Below are 25,168 nucleotides of genomic sequence, written 5' to 3' on the forward strand. Positions count from 1 at the left end.
TGTCTAAACAACAACAGATAAAACTTGCTTCTGGGGATGTTATCTCCTAATTGGATTGCAGAGGGAGAAGGGGAGGGTAGAAGGAGATGGGAGAAAGAGAGAGATAAAAGGGGGGGGAGAGGAGTACATGGGAGAGCAGGAAGGTTGAGCCAGAGTAAGAATAGAGGAGAAAAGGATGGGAGATACCAGAAAAGAGGGAGCCAGTATAAGTTGGAGGAGAGATCTGGCACTAGTGAGATCTTCACAGATCTACAAGAATGACACCAACTGGCATTAAGGCTACCTTAAATGCCCTCCCATGATAATGAGAATGATGACTACCTTATATGCCATCCTAGAACTCTCATCCAATGGCTGATGGAGGCAGAGGCAGACACCCACAGCTGTAAACCAAATGGAACTCCTGGAACCCAGTTGCAAAGAAGAGTGATGACCAAAAGAATCAAGATTGGGCTGGAAAACCCACAGAGGCAGCTGAACTAAACAAGGGGAAACACATAGACCCCAGACTGATGACAGAGGGGCCAGCATGGGACTGATCCAGACACCCTCCCACCGAACCTGGGTGACAGAGAGGAGGCCTTGGCAATCTGTGGGACCTTGGAGAGTGGAGCAGTATTTATTCCTGGCATACAGAAGGACTGTGGGAAACCATACCACATGGAGGAATGCTCTCTCAGCCTGGACACATGGGGAAGAACCTGGGCCCTTCCCAAGATGATGTGACAGACCTTGAAAATCCCTCATGGAGGCCCTTGCCCTCCCTGGGGAGAGGGGGGGGTGATGGATTGGGAGGATTGGGAGGTGGGGGAGGAGGGGAGGGAGAGGGAACTGAAAGAGACATGTGTAAAAAGTTAAATAAAGATATATGGAAAAAATTGCTTCTGAATCATTATGCTTCCCTAATCTCCCAGGTCATCTCATTAGTTATAGTAAGATACATTGTGGATATTAAATAAAAGGCATGGGCTTTAAAAACAATGAGTAATTATTAAAACTGAACATTGCTGGACTCTACAAGAATTCTACATCAGAATCTGTAGGGATGGTATCTGGAATTCTGTATTTAACATTAACTGCTCATTTATTTCATATACACTTTAAAATATGAGAATCTTCGTGTCTTAGTTCATAATATGTAAACAGTGAAGGGATTTGTGAAGTTTACTTTTCAACCCTTTGAACTCAGGAAGAACGGGGAGTTCGTAGTCGTAGTCAAACAAAAAATTAGTATGAAGCTACACTTAGTGGCTTCTTCCTTTCTATATAAATGATTAATTAGATCCCAGTGATATTAAGTCACAAGAAATGAGAGTCAATTGCGAAACTATTCAAAAGGCTGTCACAGCATAGCATTGTCAAAGGTCATTGCACATGGCTTTGTAAACTCTGACACATCCCAGTGCTCACAGAGATGCAGATTTGGTGGCAGATTGCAGGGTTAGAAGTTTGTTTGAGTGTTGTATATCTCTCTCCGGAGAGAACATGGTAGTTACACGTGTCCGGGTGTCATGAGTTATTCATGTAAACTGTGAGCAAACAGGAATGCAATTGGCTGCCTGATCACACCTTAGTCATGAGATGCTACTGAGTCACAAATGACTGAATTTGGAGTTTAGTAATATTTTGGCATGAGTCAATGTTTCCATTTTTGCAAATCCATTTTAAGCTGAAAATTGTGCTTAATCACTGTATTTGCATCTCTATTTTAGTCTTCTACAGCTTGGAGGAGGTAATTCTCTCATATGCCTTACCTGAGGGACAGCCTGCCAACTGTTCTATAATGGCTGTAAACAGTCCTCAGTACAGCACTACAGCACAGCAGACACATGGTACATTTGAGGGTTTTTTTTCAAGATCTGAGGTTCAGGTTAGCTATGACTCTTAACATTTTATATTTTGTCAAAATACTAGAACCTCGGAATTCATATTGTAATACTCAAGGTGGTTTGTTTGTTCACACTAATTCCTGTTTGGAGTGTTTCTAATAATGACTTTATGGATATTTAAGTAATGGCAAAAGAATGGAAAACAAGGATGTCTCTACTCAGTTTTATGGGTATCATTCCCCAGACACCCTCATATCTATTGTGTTACTTGGTATATTTGTTATTGTGACAGATATCTGAGACAACAAAGAGAATGGATTTAGTTTGGCTAATGGTTTTGGAAGGTTCAGTCCATGGTCAGTTAGCCCAATTGTTTTGAGCCATTAGTGAGACATCATAGCAGTAAGAGGTGACTGCCTTATGGAACAAAGTTTCTCACCTAGTAGCGTCTGCGATATTACATGTATATATTATGTGTGTATGAGTGTTGGTTCACATGCACTGAATATGTCTACACTTATGTGTACATATGTACACTATGTTGTACTTACTACTTCTCTTTTTTCCCATTCAGATCACCTAACCTCCTTGATAGTGTGACACACATTTAATGTGTGTCTTCCTCAATTCTCCCTAGAATATTCCTCTTGGAATATGCCATTACCTACAAACCCAGAAGTGTGATTTCCTAATCTAGGCAGTTCTCAATGACATCAAGTGGACATTCAAGAGAAACTGCCCCATATTTTAGATAAGATGTGTCTTAAATCCTATGAATAGAGCTTGATGCCTGGCATACAGCAAATACACAGATGTTTGTTGCGTGATTGTAGAGAATTATTAAGTGAGCTGTAGAGCTAGTTGTATGAACCTCAAGTCTTCATCTATTAGTAGAATTTGTGAATAGAAGTACTGGATCTGCTCAAGTTACTTAAACCATGTCTTTACTAAGGATACTGTTCATGTATCAATATATAAGGCTGTATATCAAAGATTCATGACTGACACTGTCCAAATAAAGTATTTGTGAAATAAAGACTATCCTTGGACTATGAGCCTTCACTCTGGGAACCGGGTCTTTCCTCCGGTAGACTGTAAGTATATTGCCATTTGCTATTTGATTTATGAGGTGAGAAACAGCCAAGAGTGCCACACAACTTAAAGGAGACAATACTAAAAACAATGAACAATTAGAAGGCTGTAGGCAAGTATGAGTTGATAAGAACATTGCAATATCCATTTAACTAAAATAAATGGTGTGCATGTGAGTTTTTGTTTGCTAAGCGTATATACAGGATCATAATTTTCCTCTGCAGAAACTGCTCAGCCTTTTTTTTTAGATAGTAAGTCCAGAACCAATGAAAGTCACTAAAAGTTTCAATCCTTTAAAATAATTATCAGCAAGTCTCTCAGATCAATGCTGAAAAGAACAGATCTGCTAAACTTGAGAACTTTGTTCTAGTTCTATGAAAACAATGATAGTAATACAAAATCAACTTCTATTTGGCCAGGAGTTAGTATATTTGATCAAAGTTAATATTCAGATAGTTGATAATAACACCAATAGGGCCTGTAATACATTTTGAATTTTACCAACTTCTCTGAAAATGGGCAAATTCAACATGTAGATATTGTGTGTGTGTGTGTGTGTGTGTGACTGTACTTGAAAAATCTCATTAATGTATGTTAATCCTATGCAAAGCAATTTACATTAATAAAAGAAGCCCTTGGACTAATTTCTTAATCAGTATGATGTAGCTGAATACATATACATAAGGTTATTTTTTGTTGTTGTTGCTGTTGCTTGTATTTTGTTTAGATCTCCTCCTGATTAACTTTTAAAAATATCTAACTCAGCTGGGCATTGGTGGCCCTTGCCTTTAATCCCAGCACTCGGGAGGCAGAGGCAGGCGGATCTCTGTGAGTTCGAGGCCAACCTGGTCTACAGAGTGAGTTCCAGGACAGCCTCCAAAACAATACAGAGAAACCCTGTCTCGAAAAACAAACCAAAAAACAAAAACAAAAAAATAAACAAAAATCTCTAACTCTACCTAAGTTTGGGTAGATCCTAAATGTCTATCAAGATTTTTCTAAAAGGTTTGATATAATCAAAATGTACTCCGGGGTGAGAAGTTTTTTCAGTGAGCTCAGACTCAACACAGTAGGAACATGGTCTCTAGTTTTGAGAATATGTTTTCCTAAATTAAAGCTGAAAATATTTAGTACTTTTTTTTAAAAGTCCAAAGGCAGGCTTTCTTACTCAATATTGATGACATATGAATCCAGCTTTTCTTAAATTGCATTTCCAGAATTATATTTTCTTTTGTTATATTTCAAAATGTTTAAAATTATTCTAAAGTTTAAAAATAATAATTCTTAAGTCAAAAAATTGAAAATAAAATGTCTGGGTTTAATTTTAAATGAGAACTGTATGACATTCTGCAGAATCATCTTAAGTTACAATCAAGTGCTTGATTTGTAGGGAAAATGCTGAGGAGCGTTTAGCTGTTTGGCTTCACTGAAAGTGTCATAAAAGCAACTTTGGTACAATTCTTCATTATTTTTGGGGGTCTGGCTTCTACAGAATAGTTCGTTTACTCTTTGTAATTTCAATTAACTTGTGATTTATGCTAAGAATTAAAGCTTGGTGTATTTTATGTTTCCTTTAGACAGCTCAATTAGATGAATAGAGTTTATTACATTTTTTTATTCAGTGATTTTTTATTCTTAAACAGAGAGCTTCACACAATGATGACAAAACGGTTCTTTTTAAAGAGGAGATTTTTTAAAGGGTGCTTTTGTAGGGAGAAATTACACACTTCCTTGTGTTATACAGCAAGCATCCTGTGTGTTATTTAGAGATCCTTTATCATGGAGGGTGGTCCAGTGGTGATTTACCAGGGGGAAAAAGGAGTGTACAAAAATTTAATTATTATTTGACCTCAAATAATTATATGCCACTAAACTAATTAAAGAGCCAATTAACAATGGACCACTAATGGGCAGTCTGCTCTTGCATGAGTCACCCTCCATTCACAAAGAATAAGTGATTTATACTAGAAGCGATTTGTGAAGGATGTTTTTGGGGATAACTATCGCTGTCATTGCTATGTTAAATCACAGGCCAACCTCTGGATAAAAAGAGACAGGCTTATCATGAGCCAGGAAAACAGCAGTTCCAGCCCGATAGCTTTGAGTCAAGGCCTTGTTTCAGAGCTATGACTCAGTGTGGGGTAGCTGGGAGCTCTGTTCTCAGCACTTCCCGATCCAGCCATTCAGTCTCTAATGTTCAGGTTGCGTGCCTCATGCCGATTATTTCTGTGAAGTCCATCACAGTCGGCCTTATTTTCTCCCAAGCATTCATCTTCATTTCCAAGTGAATGAAGGGGGAGTTCAGTGGTACCACTGTCTGTGAGGCAGTGTTAATAGTTCAACCAGGAAAACAACCGGCAAATGGCTAGAAGGATGTGAAAGTCTAACATAAAGAAAGGCTTTTAATATGCCAGTGTGGAGTACTCAGAGGTTTGTGGGAACTAATTTATTTTTATGGTGAAAATAAAAATGCCCACAAATATAAACAAATATATATATGCATTATTACTGAGTGGGTATTTTCAATCTGTCACTTTTTGCAATTTATGACTGCTGTTATGAATGCCATTCTTTCTTATGACTAAACCACACAAAAACATTTTATTATTGCTTTCTTATTCAACAACATGGAGATTAACACAATTGGTTGGTCAGGAAGCAGCCATAGGGGCCTGGAGATATGGCAAGGCCAGCAGGAGGATCTGAGGTAGAATTCCATGTAAAATTCCAGGAGTGATAAGAGTAGCTGCTTGTAATTCCGGTGCTGTGGGAGGTGGAGACAGGAGAGACTCACTAGGACTCAACGGCTGCCAGCCTAGTTCTATGTTTAGTGGGAGACCTTGATGTGAAGGAATGAAGTAGACAGTGATCGAGTCCTCCTTCTGGCTTCTATACACCAACAGATGTGCAGGCACACATGTTCATGTCCGACACACACACACACACACACACACACACACACACACGTACACACACATACACACACACGTACACACATACACACATACACACATACACATACACACATGTACACACACATACACACACATACACACATACACACAAGTACACACATACACATACACACATGTACACACACATACAAACACGTACACACATACACACATACACACATACACACATGTACACACATACACACACATACATACACACATACACATATACACACATACACACATACACACATACACACACATACACACATACACACACGTACACACATACGTACACACATCCACATACACACACGTACACACGTACACACATGCACACACGTACACACATACACACATACACACAGACACACACACGTACACACATACACACACGTACACACACATACACACACGTACACACATACATACACACACGTACACACATACACACACATACGTACACACGTACACACATACACACACGTACACACGTACACACATACACACACGTACACACATACACACATACGTACACACATACACGTACACACACATACACACACATGTACACACGTACACACATGTACACACACATACACACATACACACATACATACACATACACACATACACATACACACACGTACACACACATACACACATGTACACACATACACACACATACACACACACGTACACACACACACACACAGAACAACAACATATAGAAGTATCACTATTTTATTATTTCTGTCATCAATAGGACAGTTGAGACAAAAAGTGAGAGGGACCAGGGCACACAAACAGGGATCCCTGGAAAAGCTGTATTTTGGGTGGCAACCTTGATACCCCAAGGACTGGTCTGTAACTACCATGTTTAGAAATAGGTAAAACTAAAAATTCCGATGCTTAAGTGCTTCCACTGACTTTCAGGGTTGAAGACTAAAGTAACAATTTGTAACCACTGTGCAGACCAACAACCAGCTGGCAGACTATTAAAGGCTCCTGCGCTGCCATCTTGTGAACTCTGATTTTAACTTTGTGCATTTACTTCACTTTATCTCACTTGAATTTTCTCAGAAATTGTCCTCATTTTCTTTTCTTTAAAAATTCAAATATCTTTTTTCATGCATAACTGATCATGTTCTTCTTCCCACAACATCTCCCGAATTTTTCCTTACCCCATTTCTCAGGCAATTTTATGATCTCTCTCTCTCTGTCTCTCTGACTCTGTCTCTCACACTCTCTCTCTCTCTCTCTCTCTCTCTCTCTCTCTCTCTCTCTCTCTCTCTCTCTCACACACACACACAGAGAAAAACACAAAAACAAAGAAAGAAAATCAAAGCAAGCAAACAAAAACTCAGTAAGACAAAACACTTCCACTCCCAACATGGAATAAAAAGTGCCCCCCCCAACAAAAGCTCCGTCTACTTTGCTTTAGCAATTTAAAGTTTGGGCCAAATATTACACCTACACCATTTCCAAGTAATGAGCCATAAGTCAGCTACTGTTACTGCTTTGCGAGAACAAAGAGATGTCAGAGTGGTCATGGTTACCTCAACAGTACAAGCTGACAGAGCTTGTATTTTCTGATTTTCTTTTTGTTTTCAGTGTTCACTAGGCTTAAATATATAATTGCCTTACTCAGGAAAGCCCTGCTAAGATTTCATGTCAGGTAGTCATGGTGATGTTTGGAGCTCATATCTTCTACATAGATATCTTGGGTGTTTTCTAAGTATCTTACATCGTGAATTGAATTATGTCCCCAGTAAGCTTATAAATTCATTTATTGGAGTCCAAACTCCCACTACATGTGGGTAGTTGGAGACCTTTAAAGAGGTAGTTGAATGGGGCTCTAATTCAATAGCACTGGTGTCTGAAAAGGAGATCTCAGGGGTGGGTTTGCATAGAGCAGAGACTCCAGAAAGGAACGTCTATCCCAGGAAGAGGGACCTCAGGACATACTAATCTGAAGCAACTGGACCTGGGACTTCCAGCTACCGCATCTATGAAAATGGGAGAAAAAGTTGACCATTGCTTCCTTCATTCGAATGATCAGATGGCAACTTTCATATTTTCTGCCACCCAGCAGCATTCCAATCATCCATTCAAATCAAATTCAAGCTATTTGGAAATAAAAATAAAAGCAATTCCATAACTTGTATGTAATACGGCTGACAAAATATTTATTGGTTGAATGGATAGATAGTGTTAAATTCTTGAATGTTTGTAAATATCAATTCAATTGCTTTGAGTGGCAAACACTGGATGGCTATAAATGTTAAAATCTCCAAAAGACCCATAAAAATGAAATATTTTCTTTAAAACTGATTTTTCCACACAAAGATATACAGAATTGACGTGGTATTTCATTTAACCAAAATGTTGTACATTTTTAGTCCTATTTCCCAATTACGTGTTTTAAAACAATTATTAAAATGTCACTTAAGAAAGGCTAAAACCAAGTTTAGAAGAAAATATAATCATAAATTTATAAAAAGCACCTTTATTAGTACAATACAGAAATAAAAATGACTAACATAAGAAAGTAAATAGCCTCCAAAACAATACAGAGAAACCCTGTCTCGTAAAAACCAAAAAAAAAGAAAGTAAATAGTTAAGATATTCTAATGTATGAAACACAAGAAACAACATAATATATTACTTAGAATGAGTAATAACAAAATGTTATTTTGAGTAGAATTTGAAGTTTTTGATTGAGTATCTTCTCCATAATGTTTCTCCATAATGATGAAACTAAGTAATATGGTTTGACAGCACTTAAGGCACTTAGATCTTGGTTAACTGAGTATATTACTACTTAATGTGAAAAAGGATTAAATTTAACTGTATTCTTAGTATGGTGTTCTTAAAGACAAGTACACCACTTAGAAATATAAGATAAATAGCTGGGTATTGGTGGTGCACACCTTTAATCCCAGCTCCTGGGTGGAAAAGGCAGGTGGATCTCTGTGTATTCAAAACCAGCCTGGTCTACAGAGAGAGTTCAACAACAGCTAGGACTGTTACACAGAGAGATCCTGTCTTGGAAAAAGCAAAACAAAACAAAAGAAAGAAACATAAATAATTAGTTATCTAGAAAAGCAAAAATGTGTTTGTTAGCTATAAATTAAAACCATATAAATCACTATATAGTATAAAAAGAGACATTCATTTCCATTATATCCAAATGTAAATGATGCTTACTCTATGCTTAAAAATGACATAGGGAAACTGGAAAAACTGGGCGGGTAGTGGGTGAAAGAGAATGCCTGTATTTATCCCAGATGTAGAAAGTGTCCCTAGGGGTGCATTCATTACGGACATGCACAATTAATCCTTCAGAGACTCTGTTCACGTCACGCCTTCCTTACCTGTTCATTGGCTGACACCTGCACATTAGGAGTGCACCTGGCTGAAATGTGAGTGACTCCCAACGCCAGCTTGTAAAACCTTTTTCTATAAATTTAGCTCTTTAAAATGTAGCAAAATAAATTCAGAAACAAAGAAAGACACCTACATAAACAAGTAGATCCCTGAAAAGCATAAGCAGCCACCGGATTCAACAAAAACCACAGGTGGAAGGAATCTTTAGGGGGCCTTGGAGCACCGTGAATGCTTCTCAGTGCTACAGTTATAGAAACACCTGGTTCTGCAAATGGGCCTGTCCACTGGGAAAACTTTCCAGCATTCAGTGGGTCTCAGAGTAGCTTTAGTACCTCGAATAGGAGCTGTGTGCTGATGCAGAACTGAAAATATCTGGACTCTCAGGCCAAACCGTCATTCCATGAACTAAATAAACATTTACTATGCTTTCTAAACACTGAAGCTGTAGAGTAGCAAGACATAAGAGTTATGAGGCTTGCCTGATGTGGAGAATATGCAGAGTTCACCTTTAGCTAATGTGGGGAATGAAAGTAATCATGAGAAGCCACGTTAGTGCCTGGATAGGGAATATGTATTTCTCTCCCTAATTATGGTACCAAGACTAGAGAATTAAGAATTTCACTGAGAAATTAGGTGGTAGAGAACATGAGCTACACATTAGTCTGTGATATACCACTTTGTTCCTGGCCATCTAGATTTTGACTTTTGACTTTTGCTATCAAATTCAGGATAACATAAATATCCAATTCACTTAATTATATATTTCATAACTATGATCACTAACTCATAACTATAATCATTAAAGATATATTTTCAGTTTCCTGCTATTTTACATGCAGTACTCAGTTTGATAGCATGACTACAAGTCAACAAATAAATAAGATTAAAACAACATTTTCAAGTACTGGGACACATAAATAGAACACACAGATAACCAATGATTTGAAGACCAACCAGAACTTCAGACTTCACATAAGGGGAGAATTGATATTATCTAATGCTGGCAAGAACAAGACTTATCTCATATTTTACCTCCAACTCATTTCATGTTTTACCTGCTTGTCTCTTAGTGCTGTGACTTCTCAGACCTCCAGACATACTATTTTACAGATGGAGGTAGAAAGCACAAACACTATCCCCGAAGTAAGAAGAAAGCATGCATGGGAGGATGGGTCAGTGGTTAAAGCACTTGTAACACAAGTGTGGCTATCAGATTTCAGATTCCCAGTTTCCATGTGATAGCAGGACAGGTTTGGAGGGTTTCTATAATCCCAGCACTTGGGAAGCAGGGACAGAGGATCTTTGGGTAAATTGGCTAGCTACACTAGCCAGAATCGGGAAGCTCCAAGTTCGAGGAAGGCTCCTGCCTCAATAAACAAAGCATAGGGTGATGTAGGAAGATACCTGATATCAAGTTCACGTCACCACATGGATGCCCACAAATATGTGAACACTCATGCATATGCAAAAGGGGAGGGTCATCCTGGGTTTATAATTGGCACTCTCAGATTTGTGGATATGGAAAATGAAGATGACTGCATTTTTCCCCATTGCTGTTTTGTAGGAATGAGAGGAAATCAAATACTTACAAGATTTATATGGGTTACATGAAGCAGTCATGTGGTTGGTAGGTGGGAAGGTGAAGAGAAGCTGTCATCAGAGTCATCGCAGGGGTTGGATTGCACCTGGTAGTTTCGATAAAATGTCAGGAGAGTAATGGCACACACAGCCAGGGTCTTAAAAGTCTTTATGAGCATCTGGGCTCTGACACTGAATAGCGGAGGAAGAAAATAATAAAATAACAAAAAGAAAATAATAATAAAAATGAAACATGCATTTTACATATTGTTTATTTTAAAAAATTAAGAAATTTAATCAATTATACTAGATATGATGTCAAGTATTTTATATGCATCCTTTTATATATATCATCTCATTTCATTCTCGTGGTTTTGGGTTGCTATATCTTATTTTACACATGAATAAATAATCTCAGACAAAATATTTGGTATAGATTGTACTTGTTAGGAACAAAGCTCAAATAACTACTTGACTTCCAATTCTTTACACAGTTGTTTTGATTCCTTATTTGAACACTCCCATGCGCTTGTTTTCCAGGGTATTTCTTACATACTGTCTCTTACTGGGCCTTGAAAACCTGGTTTCTTAGCCTACTTTCTTGCTTCTAGGACAGAACAACTGAGATGGCATGATTTATGAAGAACGGAGCTTTTTATTTTGACTTACTGATCTGGAGGGTTGCGCTGTCTAAGAATATAGGGCTGCCAAGGACCTTGAAAGCTGCATCTCACAGCAGGAAGCAGAAAGGCAAGTGATCACGTGAGAGGTGAAATGGGGGCTAAATGTGCAACAATTTTCTCCCATAGTAACTAACTCAGCCCTTTAAGAGAGAAAATAAACCAGCCCAAGGAAGACGTGGATCCACAAACGAGGTCCCCACCTCCGTGGGCCAAACACCTTCCAGTAGGTCTCCCGTTTCCAACTGTGACAAACTAAGATTTCAACACACAGAAGACTGGGGGACACACTCAAAGCCGGGTGTTAGTTAAAAATCTGTCTTGTAATTGAGATATCGAAGTCACGGACACTTACTGCAACTTCCATTTCACTTTCTTTCTGCCCTTTAATATACTTTTACTTTTAAAATTGAACTTTATTGTTATTATGTGAATGTACAGTGCATGTGTGTCTACGTGTATGAGTTGAGATGTTCATGCCACCGTGTGTGTGTGTGTGTGTGTGTGTGTGCATATGGGATGGTCAGGGACAACTCTGTGGTGTAAGTTGTCTCCTTCCACTTTTCCATGGATCCCAGGGGTTGAATTCAAGTAGTCAGGCTTTCAGAAAAGAACCTTTACTTCGAAGCCACCATACCCTGGTGTTTTGATATTTAGTATCTCTTCCAGCTACCTCACTGGCCTTTGTTCGCTTTAAAGTCCTAGTGTGTGTTCCATCTTGATCTTATTAAAGAGTAACAATTACTTCTCAAAGGTACATTTCAATTTACACTTTCTCAACCCTCAATTCCTTTTACTCACTCACCCCTTGGGAGACCAAATTTCTTGTTGCTATTGCCAATTGCACTTCCATAAAGAAGCATACATAGATTTATTTATTGTTGCTGTTTTGAGACTGGGGCTCAGTATGTAGCACAGGTTGGCTTTGAACTCATGATCTTTCTTCTTGGGCCTGCAGAATGCTGAAAGTATAGGCATGCACCACCATGCCCAGCTCCCATTGTTGTCTACAAATGTCAGCATATGTTTTCTTTCAAAAGGCAGTTAGTAACAGACAATTCCCATTGTGACTCCTCAACTCTTCTGGTATGGTTCAAAAGCAGCTAAAACCTACACATAAATTTATGAGCAAAGTACACTTATGATCTCAAGACTCAGGCTTAAATTTGGAGTCATCAGTGTGCCATGATGTGAGAAAACTCAAAATTATCTTATAATTTATGGAGAGAGAAACTGAACAAGCCCTAAAATTATCCAAGAAGTGTATGAATTTCAACTTTATTGCTCCTGTGTTGAAAAACCTTTAATAGGAACCACACAGGTGAGCCCCTCACCATGCTTTACCCATAGGGCCCATATGAGAGGACACAGTGAGTCCTTTTAGGTAACTAATTCATGGAGTGATTTGCTACATACCAACCAGAACTGGGATAGAATGTGACACTTGGATGTTAGATGTCGCCTCAGCAAAATTCTGGCATTTGTTGCTTTGGTTTTGTTAATGGAAGTGAGAGAAAGTGAGATTCTTACTTCACAGTGCAAAGTTTAGCAGAGTGGCTTATACAAATTACATGAAGAAAAAAGAAATGTGTGGCAGAATCCTAATGATGCAGTTGACAAGAATTTTAGGCACACTGTGGTAGCCTCAATTCAGGGGAACTATAAAGAATGGAAAACAGAATTTTCCCTCTTGCCTTCAAGGTTATCTCAAGAAGGAAAGGAATTGAGAACAAAGGCTGGAACAAATTTGTTCTTTTTTTAATGTTTAAAATTTTATTGGATTTCTATAGTGTACCTGTTGACCTGATTATCCCCTATTAGTAATTTGCTATTTGCTGTCATCTATGGTATAGGATGACTTTCATAGAGTTAAAAACATACTTTAAAATACTTACTGTTCATATTCTAGCAGGTAAATATGACATAATAAAGAAGCCTGTGAACATCTCTAGAATGGCTGATACTTTGAAAATACATTGTGATTAACTGTGTATGTGTATGAATTGCCTGGCAGGTTTTTTAGGTCCATAGCTTTACTGAATTTGACAAGTTCTTTCTGATTCAGGCCCCTAACCTCCCCTTTCTTAGAACATTTACTTTAGAACATGATATGTAAATCTTTAAAAAATCCTCTTTCTAGTTTTACAGCTCAGGATGACCTTTCATAAGAACCTGGGCACCTTTTGAAATGAAATCATGCAGGAGGATAGCCCTCCTCACTTCCTCCTCTCTGGAAAGTAGGAGATGAACTTCATTGTGCAGCAATTGAAAACACAGGTGACCTAATCACAGAGAAAAGTATTTTCAAACTCAGTGTGCTCTAGCCTCCTCAGGGCCACACCTCCAGAAACACCCTCTAGACCTCTTCCAATTGCTATGCCCAGCTCCCAAAGAATAATCTGTCGTTTGTTTCAATACATTTTGAGTTGGGTTGAGCTCTGGCCTGTTTCCCTTGCAGTAGTAGCTTCAAATGACGTTTTCCTCAATGATTTTGTGCTTCCTACAGCACTGTTTATGCTAATAATTTCACCAAACTTCATACAATTTCCACAAAACTTTTTGTTGACAGCTAGTTACAGAACAAGTATCTAAATGCTGCTTCGTGTTGGCCTTGAGAAGGTTCATGTCTATGCTGTGGGGCGCTCATTGTGTGAGGCTGCACACTGCTACACTAGTGACTTTTAATCCTGCTATTACTTTCTCATCTTACCTTCCTGCTTCATTATTTCTTCTGGAGTAGTTTTCACTAGCAGGCATCTTCAACCTTTAACCTGTTTGTTGTTATGCATCTTCTCAGCATAGAACAGAAGTCCACCAGATCAGAACTTTTTATGAGAGTTCTTCACTGCTGTCTTTGGCAGCTATTTCATGGAATATCTGTTCGATGACTGTTGAACAAAGAAAAGATTAGTAACTAACATTTTATTATTGTTATTATTAGTGTTAGGGTGTGCTTTTTAAAATTTTTTTATTTTAATTTTAAATAGCTTGTTTTACTTGACAATTTTGTTCTTAAGGTTGTGTCTTACAAAACCTTAGAATCAAATCCAAATACATTTAAAGTTGCAAATAGCATACCTTTGAAGCCCTTCCACTTCAAAAGTGATACAGCATCTATGAATCTAAAAAAATTGTAATCTCAGCACTCAGGATTTCATAATAGGTGAATGGCCACTTTGTGGCTTACTAGGCTAAACAGTGAGTCTGAGACCAACTTGAACCAAAATAGTGAGACTGTGTATTAAAGCAAAACAGAAACACAAATTCACAAGTTCTTACCTCAAATATATTACACATGTCTAATAGATTCACCCTCAGTAAGATTTACAGAAAACTCACAATACCTCCTTGATCTTAAGGAGGCCCTTAGGCTTTTCCTACTACTGATAAGAAATAGAAATGGACTCATTTGCAAAACAGGTATTTCTACACAGAAAACAAAGGATGTTGTACTGGGTCAGTGTTTTTCAACCTGTGGGTTGCACCTCTTTCTATCTCCGTAACAGTAGCAAAATTACAGTTAAAAAGTATCAACAAAAATAATTTTATGGTTAGGGAGGGGTCACCACAACACAAGGAACTGTATGAAAATGTCACAGTATTAGGAAGGTTGAGAACCACTGTACTAGGTAGAGATAAGAGGTATGGAGAGCATCTCTTAGACATCAGAACTGAACCTTAATCATGGAACTAGCAAGAGGAGTCAGGTTGCTATCAGAATCCCTTTTCAGAATGAATCTTTTATGATAGTTATCTCAAAGTTCACAGACTTGGCTTCACTTATTTCTTTCTCTGAGATTATTACAGAAGCAAATATCCCTAATTTATGGGTCAGAAAACAATTTCTAAGAGATTCTTGGTATTTGAAATGCTCTTTGATTCTGGTGCAAGGGTATTTTACACAGTCATATAAACAATTAAAGGAACATTTATTCAATTTTTACTCAGTAACTTTCAGTACAGATAGAAAGTGAATTTTGTTTTCATTGTGTGCAATTAGGAAGTAAGAACTAAGTTTTATTTTTTTTGGTAGGAGAATATCTTTGACTACGAAGTTATATTAAAAATTGCCCATCTCTTTTAAGAGAAAATAACTGCTTAGATTAAGGTGGACATGAAATGAGTCATCTTTTCATCTGAGACTCCTTAAAGAGATGCCAGAAGCATTAGAGCTCCTGGGAACAGGTTCTGCAAACCTCTCTAATACAATACATACATTTCTACAACCTTCTGTCTTGCAAAGGTTAATGGAATGTGAATCAGGTGACTTGGGTTATAATCATGGGTTTGTTATTAACTGACAATGTGACCTCATGCAAGTCAATAAGAACTTCGGGCACTCAGTTTCCTTGTTTTACTCTGCAATATTCCACAACTCTTAAAGATCAACCCAAACTCTTAGCGTAACAGTCTACTTACAACTCTTCTCATACAGTCAAGTTTCTCTACTGTTTACATTCGAGGTGACTTAGTTATTCATTAATTTTTTGTAATGCCCACAGATATGTCTTAAAATATAAGCTACAGACTTTAATGAATATGCAGAAGTGAAACTCAACCCATATCTCTACCTGAAACTTTAAGACAAAAATTCTTCAAGTGATTAAAACCAGTTGAGCCCAAATCCATTGTAGGTGTAAAAGAATGGTTAGAAAGGGGGGGGGTTGAAATATGTTTAGAAAATAAGCTCTGCAGTCTTCTCTCAGTCTCTAACACAGTTGATCCCACTATTTAACATTTAAGGAAAGCCTTCAAAACATACATTTCTCCATAGGAAGCAGTTTAGTACTAAGGCAAAGAGAGTTTTAATAGGGCCTTATTTTTCTGCCTTCTTATTTTTGGCAGCGATTAGTTGGTTCTGAAAAATGTTCCAAATTCACAACTCTGCCCTCCATAGAGCTATACACATGGCACAAATTGACTGTGTGGTAGTTTATTTAGAGCACAGGTAGAAGTAGCTGTGTTGGATGACAGTCAAATGGTATTTTACAAGTTCCATCAAGTGCCTGTTACATTAATATGTGGTTTTTCTCTCTATAATGCTTTAAGTCATTATTGAAATGATCAAGATTAGGTTAAATATGTCTTTTCAAAGATGAGTCTGATTTGCACTTGAAGTTGACGATATAACTTTAAAACAATTGGGTCTGAAACATTGTTAGTGTATGGTGAGAGGGCCTGTATTGAGAAAATGCATTTCCTACCAAAATTTGGAAGTAATTTACCCTTTTCTATGACTGGTTTTCTAATTGAATTTAGAATTATAATTCTATTTTATCTTATGCTCATCTTCTACTTGGAAGTCATTCTTTTAAAATGGTATTTAGGATTCAATTAGGTAGCTGCTTAGCAATCATGTTTTTATATTTTATTATACCAGAAGGGAAATATCCTTGTATTCACATGTAAAAAATTTAAATAGAAGACTAAGCCTATTCTATGAATTAGGAAATAATGTTTGTTGTGTGGTGTCCTGGATTATTAATGGAGGCAGAATGTATAAATCCTGGTAGGTGCCGAGTCCTTGGTCCAGTCCTGCATCCCCATCCAGGTATAAAAAAACCATAGGACAAAAAAAAATCACAATAAAGGTAATGAGCAAGTAATGCTTTTGCTATTTGTTATAAAATAAAGGCAATTTAATTAGAATTTTGTGATATTTTCTGATGTATGTATTAATAAACACATGTTAGGGTTTTATATGATTCTTTGGAATAGACTATGTGAAAATAGCTTTTTGAAGGAAAGGTAATAGGTAGACTTAAATGGGCATTTTAAAAATTATAGTTTGTGTGTGTATCTGTGCGTGTGTTTGTGTGTGTGTGTGTGTGTGTGTGTGTGTGTGTGTGTGTGTGTATGCACCACACAGTATCGTGGCCTAGAGAGCAGAGGACACATTGCTAGAGGTTCTCTGTACTCACCATGTGAGACCCAGGTTCTAATTCAGATCATCAGGCTTGGAGGCAAGAATTGTGATGAGGTATCTTATTAGCCCCATGCTCACTTTTTTTTTTTAATTTTATTTTCCAGTTTAAATTTAGATAAGAAACAAGGTTGCTTCACAAGTCAGTTCCAGGTCCCTCTCCCATTCCCTCCCTTCCTCCCGTGCCCTTCCCCCCCCCCCCGTTATCCCCTCATTTCTCCAGGGAGGGTGAGGCCCTCCATGGGGGTGTGCATAGTGTGTCATTTCATATAGGGCAGGGCCTAGACCCTTCCCCAAGAGTTCAGGGTGAGAGTGCACCTCACATTGTTCTATGGGAGTCCAAAGTCCGTGTGTATACTTGGGATGGGTTAAGTCACAGACTACAGGCAAGGGTGAACTACTGTTCTCCCCAGATCTTTTCAGTTTCAGTTCATGTTGAGCAGCAACATTTAGGTGCACATCCCACTCCCTAGCATGTAGCAACTATTGAACTTTTAAAACACCAGGCAAGAGAAAGACACTTGCCAATCAGGGCAACTTAATTTGTTACATTTGTTAGAAATTCTTTGAGTGTCATTGAATGCTATTCTTTTAGCTTGCATAATTAAGTAAAATTATTTTATTTTCAAATAAGATATAATACGTAATTTTCTACCCCAATCCCTCTATGTGCCACCATGCAAAAAATGTATGCCCTCTTTAGTATATGCCATAATTCCCAAACAGTAGGCTCTACTGCCAGTAAAGGAATGGCCTTGACAGTGAGAGCAAGAGCAAGCTGGCAAAGGGAGCAGGCTTCTATTCTCCATGTCCTCCATATAGGCGGCCAATAGAAGGTGTGATTCAAATGAAACATGTATCTTTCCACCTCAAAAGATCCAGATAGAAAGTGGGTTTTCCCACTTCAAATGATTTAATCACAAAAACATCCCTCCCAGGTGTACCCAGCCACTTGGGTTTTAGTTAATTCCAGATGTAGTCGAGTTTGTAACCAAGAACAGCCATCATGCATCTTTAGGAAGATCTTGCCTTGTTGATCATAGCTAGGCATAACAGCTGGGTAGGAAGTTTCTCAGACCTGGTACTGGAGACTTGTTAGATAGTGTATGGTAAAGTGGCAAAGCTTCATTTAAACTATATACATATTTATATAAATGTACTTAGATATATTATGTGCAATTTTAGGTAAATATAAAATGATGTAATTCTTTATGGATTATCAAATATCCTAGTGTTAGTTATTCTTTCTCCCTCCTTCTCTCTCTGTATTGTCTCCCCACCAAATTAAAGCCTCTGTTGTTTCCACTTTCCCTCTTCATATAACACAGCCCTTGGCATTTTAGTAGAAATTCCCAAGCGATTGAATTAAACCCTTTCATTTTTTACCATAACATGAACCCACAAAGACTTCTTCAGTCAGATTATCTCAAATGAATTCCTTGTCATTGTTACAAAATCTACCTTTCCTTTTAGGGACAAGGTTCTGTAAGAAATTCTCAGTGCTATTACTCATAATAAATACATGTCAAATGAATGAAAAATGTTTAAAATCTGTCAAACACTATGGAGAAATTTTCTAAACCTAAGTCCTTCATGAGGCCAAAGAGAGATATGTATCTGAAAATGAATGAGCAATTCTTGGTCTATAATTTCTTTGTTATTTCATTAATGGTAGCATGTAGAGTTATAAGACCACTAATATGTGGTGTTGTGGGTGCCTCGCTAGTACTGTTTGTTTTTGTTTTTGTTTTGTTTTCAATGCAGGATGTGTTATAGCCCAGGCCACCCTCAAATTCCTGACCCTCCTGACTTTAACTCTGAAGTACTAGAACTATAGGCATGCTCTACCACACCTGGCTAGGATTTTCTCTCTTTCCCCTCCTGTTCCCTTTCCTTCCTACCCCTATTCTTTCATTTCTTTCAGGGGACTGAACCCAGCACTTCATACACATTAAAGATTTGTTGAATTGTAGTCAGGTTTTCTATCTTCTCAGGCTCAAGTACGTTTAGTTTTATACTTGTAATACCCTGGCAGATTGATTGATTGCACAAATTAAGCCTGGGTTTGATGAAATCTTATACTTTTCAGGGTTTAACCATGTAAAACTATTGCTGTTTGTAGTTTAAAAAGGCACAGCAGATTTTTTATACCGTTTTATCTGGTACACGCAGGCTCATGGGCAAGTTAGTTTATTTCTTTGAGGATGAATATCCTTATTTATAGCATGGAGAAAGTATATATACCTCACAGAATGATCAAAAGGATTGAGCATAATGGTGTATGCACAATAATTTGCACAGTGTTTAGGTATGGTCCTTTAGCTCAACACAACACACTTATTGTTCTACCAGTGCCTCCCCCATGGTCTTCAGCAGTGACACTGGGGTTTCAGAAACAGCAGCAGCAGAGACAACAGCTTACTGTGTCCACATTAGGAAGTAAGCAGATATTGGTAACCACAGACTCTTCTTCAGCACAAGGTACATGTGCTTCTAGAATGTTCTAAGAACGGGGCTGGCAGAGTTCATATTTTGTACTTCCAACTGTCAGCCTCCTGCTGGGGACGCACATATTCATTTTGTTTCACTGCAGTTTGAGTTTTGATGTCTTTTTGTTCTTTAAATTCTTTCCTATCTTCAATTTATTTATTTATTTATTTATTTATTTATTTTACAGACTCATTTCAAGAATCTTGACTAATACACATTGGTCCTCCCACATTCCTCACATGCACAGCTTGTGCGTGCTGTCCTGGTCCCCCATGAGTTTCCATGGGGGTCTTGGGCTGCAGAACCACAGAATCCCATCTGTGGATTCAGAATTGATGCCTCTGTTTCCCCACAGGGCATATAGAAATTCCAGTCTGTACTTTACATAAAGCTAAAAAGTATAAAATTGATGATAGCTACTTCTAAGATAATCATGAAACTGGCCTTTCTAGAAGAAACAAGTGCCCAAAATGTTATGTAAATTTTAGCTACTTTAAAATTTTTTCATTATTTCTGTTTTTACAAGAAGAAAGTCAAATGCTGGAGAATTTGAATAATTTGTATAATATGTCATAGGTAAGAGTTGGGGAACTGGTTTAGGCCCAAGTCCATTCTTGTATCCAAGCCTTGTTTTGGTTAGATTTCCCGTCCATATTCTCCCACAAATAATAATAAGTGTTACATACTTGTCTTCCTTATTCTAAACTGTGGACAATTTATAGAAAGGAAATATTTTTATTGCTTCTTTTTAATTCCAACCCAGACATGTAGTTGATTAAATAACTAAACATTATTTCTCCCATATTAATGTACTTGATACCTTCCTCCATATTTCTTTCATTTGATATCTTTTTCTGACAGTCATGATCTCCCAGAGATCTTGTATCATGGGTTCTGGAGCTGAAAACCTGATCCAAAGCCCATGTCTGGGGAGATCATAGTCCCTGGTGGGAATCTACTGTTGTATTCTTGCCAAATGGTCATGTTGCTGTTAAACTACATTATAAATATTTGTATTTATATCCATATGTATGAGCTGCAATTAACTTTGGTCAGAGAAGCATTTGTTTTTTGCAGTGAGTAGTGATTAATACAGAGACTTGCAAGTGGTCTACATGGTAACTATAAATACACCCAAATGCTTGCTGTGGATGGGTCATTTAGATCAGCCTCTCACCATTTAGACTTTGGGGAACTTCAAGCAAGAGGGGGCGGAAAGACTGTAAGACCTAGCAGATGGGAATGAGAGCTATGAAATGAGAACTTCTGGATACGATATGGCTGTTGAATACATTGACTCACAATAGCTGTGGTTACCTGCACAAGACCTGCACAAGCCAGTCAAAATTCCAAACTTATGGCAGATGAATTCTCCAAGGTCACTTACCTGTCAGAGGAACTACTGGCCATTGAAAACTGCTGAGGGGGGCAGTCACTCTCCTGTTAAGATGTGGACACTGGGAGGTTCTCACGTCCCTATGCAGGGCCACACATCTCTGTGCATATGCAAAGTACTATTTGGCCTCAGAAACAAAAAGTTAAATAGAAAGATGACATAAATCTTGGAGAGAGATTGAGTACACTGGGTGAGGGCTTGAAGGCAGGTTTTGTTGGGTGGATATGATCGATATACTTGGTATAAATGCATGAAACAGTCAAAGGATAAAAATGTTATCCAAAACAAAGAATTGCTCAGACTTGAAACATATCCTGCAGGCAAAGACAACAGGCTTGACTGATATAGTAAGGGAAGGAGCCAAGGATGATCCGATATCCTTAGGCCCGAGGCATTAGGAAATAGAGCTGCTATTGACCAAACTAGGGAAGGCTGCATGTGGAGGAGAGGGTTTCAGAGGGCATGGGAAGGGGGAGGCAGCGACAATTTCATTCCATCATAAAGAGGGCAGCACTTTTCATTTTCAAACGTAAACAAGTCTAGAGAGCTTTAGTTTTGGCATGTGGAGTCTTACATTATTCTGCACAGAATTTCTTTTGGACGACTGATATCTTTAAGGCACCAAGTAAGATTTTTGTCTACCATAAATTAAAAGTACAGTAAGCTGAAGTTGCTTATGATAAAATAGAAAATCACTGTAGTCAATCTGTGTATGCACTGTTTCATGGATTTCCCCCTCTTTTCTTAACAGGGATAATTTCCTGGTACAGATGCTAGGGAACATATATTTAACTTAAATAAAGAAGCAGATACCTGGGTTTTAAAAGTCTGGAGAAAGATTACATTAGTGGAAAGTACTACTGAGCATGGAAGCACTAATGTGTGTGTGGGGGAGTGGTCAAGATGTCTGCCAAGAGAGATTCTAGCTGCTTTGGTGAGTGAGAAATATTCTGATGGCTTTCTCTGTGACACAAAGAGAATGTGTGTGAATGTGGCTGACCACATTTACCTGTCCATTTGTGCAACTAAGGTTATTGGGTTGGGATTTACTTATTGTATATTGGCTTGAGTGCATTTTTCTTTAACAAATGAGTTGTCTTCATTCGATCAAATAAATCAGAAACTTGGTTGGAGATGCAGCTCAGGGGTAGAACACTTTCTAGCATGCTTAAAGGTCATGGGGTAAACGCCCAGCTCTGCCTGAATCAAAACAAACAAAAAACAACCAGAAACTTGAAGCCATCATCATGTTTAGTCAAAGTGTTACTAGGCAGTAAAACGCCACAATTAATGTTCTCATAGGAAAGTCATAATGGGCTCACTAGGCATGCATATAAGGGTTCCTGTGTCTTTAGCTTGTGTCCAACAGATGTCTGTTCATCAGTCAAACAGCAACTCTTAAGAGGTAAGTCTCTCTGACCAATAGCAACAACAGAGCAATCTTGTTCTAAACATAGAAGCAATTTTAGGGCCTGTTTCAGGGAAGAGAGACAATTACTGCCAAATCAAACAAGCCAGTGTCTTTGTACTTCAGGCACCAAGAATTCAGTATTAGCAAGGACCGAGACCGAGAGCAGCAAATTAGAGTGGTTGGATGGAGTGCTGAGCTCCAAGGAGGACCCCTGGGTTGTTGATGAATCATTTGAGTGTGCCTCTTTAATTGACAGATTTGCTAACTGAAATGGAATGTGAGACCCAGGAGAATCTAGCATCCACTCGCTAATAAGAGAAGTGTACTACACTCACCAGAAATTGGAAACTTAAACTAAAAAATGTCAATGGCATTTCTTCAGCATGTCACTTCTGAGTTGTCTCAAAATCCTATCTATATCTTAAAAATAAATTGAATTTGGGCGTCAGGGTGGGACGTGGTGGATAATGTTCTTATAGAGTTAAGCTCAACTCTATGAACAGAATAAGGGTGGCCTTTATAAATCGCCCCATCGAGCTTCCGGTTTCTGCCTACTGCTTCACTATTTCAGAGAATTCTTTTGCATTCTGAGACACCTGTGTCAGTGCGTTTGTTTCCAGGGTTCTGCTCTGGACTCACGAGTTAACTCCAGGATTTTTCCTTTGCTTCCATTGATTTGCACTAATTACTTTGTCTTTTGCTTTGTTTGGTTTTGTTATGCTGTGGATGGAGCCTCTGCTTTGCACACACTAGGCAGGGCCTTTGTCACCCAGCTACATCCCCTGTCTCCTTCATCTCAGGGTCCTTCTGTCCCCAGCCTGTCTTCTTCATCTTGCAGTCCCTCTACTTTATTTTCTCTGCTTTTGCTCTTAGATTCAACAGGAAAAAACACAAGGCTTATTTCAAATTTTTTTAATTGTCAATGTCCTTAGCCTTGCAAACAGACACCGACGCTACTTTCTACTTTAGTGAGAATAAAATCATTTCTCTGATATTTTTAATCACCCTAACATCTTAGTTCTCATATTTTCTTGCCTGGCACAAGTCAGTAATTCAGTAAACATTTACCGAATGAGTAACTGATTGCTTTCTGATTCAGGTCACTTACACAAATGGTAGTATTTTTCTTTGCCTCCTCCCATGCTGCTTGAAAATGAACACGGTTCATTCTGTTTTTCTAATTTAGATGTTTTCTTTTTAAAAAAGACTTTAGAAAAATGTGTGATTGCCAAGCAGTGTCTAATATCTATGTTTCCAGTACTCAGAGATTGCTGTGAGTTTTAGTCTAGCCTGGGCTTGGTGGCACACTGTGAGTTCTAGGTCAGCCTGGTCTACAAAGAGAGTTCTGGGATAGCCAAGGCTGTTATACAGAGAAACCCTGTCTAAAAAAAAAGATAATGTAAAAGTACTCCACATAGAGAGAGTGCATATTTGAGTATGCTTAGTTTTTCCTGTGTTCTTGTTTGTTTTCTAAATTAAGTCTCTTCTTTTGTTGTTGTCATTAGATGTATTTTTGAGACAGGGTCTCACTCTATAGACAAGGCTGGCCTAGAGCTCACTATGTAGCCCAGTTTGGCCTCAAACTCTCCCAGCAAATCATCCTATTTTAGCCATGCCAAAGCTTTGGCTTTGCTTATTTATTAAAAAAAAACATTCCTTTTTTTAAACCTCTAGTTTTGCATACTTCCTGCAGTATTTTGTTTTTGAGGCAGGTCACGACTGTATAGCACATGATAGTTTCAAACCTACGTTTCTGTATCTCCTTGTGAGTTTTGAAACAGCAGGACACGACGTGATGAAGTGGGGAGGAAGAGACATCCTCTAGCCCAACCAGTGGTACCGCTTCCAGGGAGTCCATGCCACTGGGCTCTGAACTTCACAGGCCCTTTTCAGCTCCTGCCTCTCAAATGCAGTGGTGGCGCAGAAACAACAAGGTTGGCTGGAGCTGGGCATGTCCCTCACACGCCAGCCGCCTCCTGGCTCTGATAACAACAGGGTTAGGATCTGGTTGAATTCTTTCTTCGGAGGCTCTGCCTTGCTAAGCCTCATCACTCCAGAGGTTCCAAAAACCCGTGTTTCTCTTCCCCTTCCATACTTACAAGAAAAGGGTTCTCCCAATATTTTTCATGAAAACCCTCGTTAAGTTTTAGAGATAAATGGGCTGGAGGGATGGCTTAGCAGTTAAAAGCACTCGCAGTGCTTGCAGAGACCGGGTTTGTTCCCAGCACCCACATGGCAGATTAAGGATTGTCTGTAACTTCCTTTCCAGGAAATCTGATGCCCTCTTCTGGCTTCCACATGCTTATTTACTTAACCGTTCAAGCAAAACACTACTATGCTTAAAATACAAATAAATGCATCTCTTTTGAAGAAGTCACAGAAATGGGGGAGACCTTGTTATAGTTTGGATCTGTTTGGTTTCTCA

Source organism: Mesocricetus auratus, unplaced genomic scaffold (genome assembly GCF_017639785.1).
Source record: "Mesocricetus auratus isolate SY011 unplaced genomic scaffold, BCM_Maur_2.0 Super-Scaffold_6731, whole genome shotgun sequence".
NCBI classification, from domain to species: domain Eukaryota; kingdom Metazoa; phylum Chordata; class Mammalia; order Rodentia; family Cricetidae; genus Mesocricetus; species Mesocricetus auratus.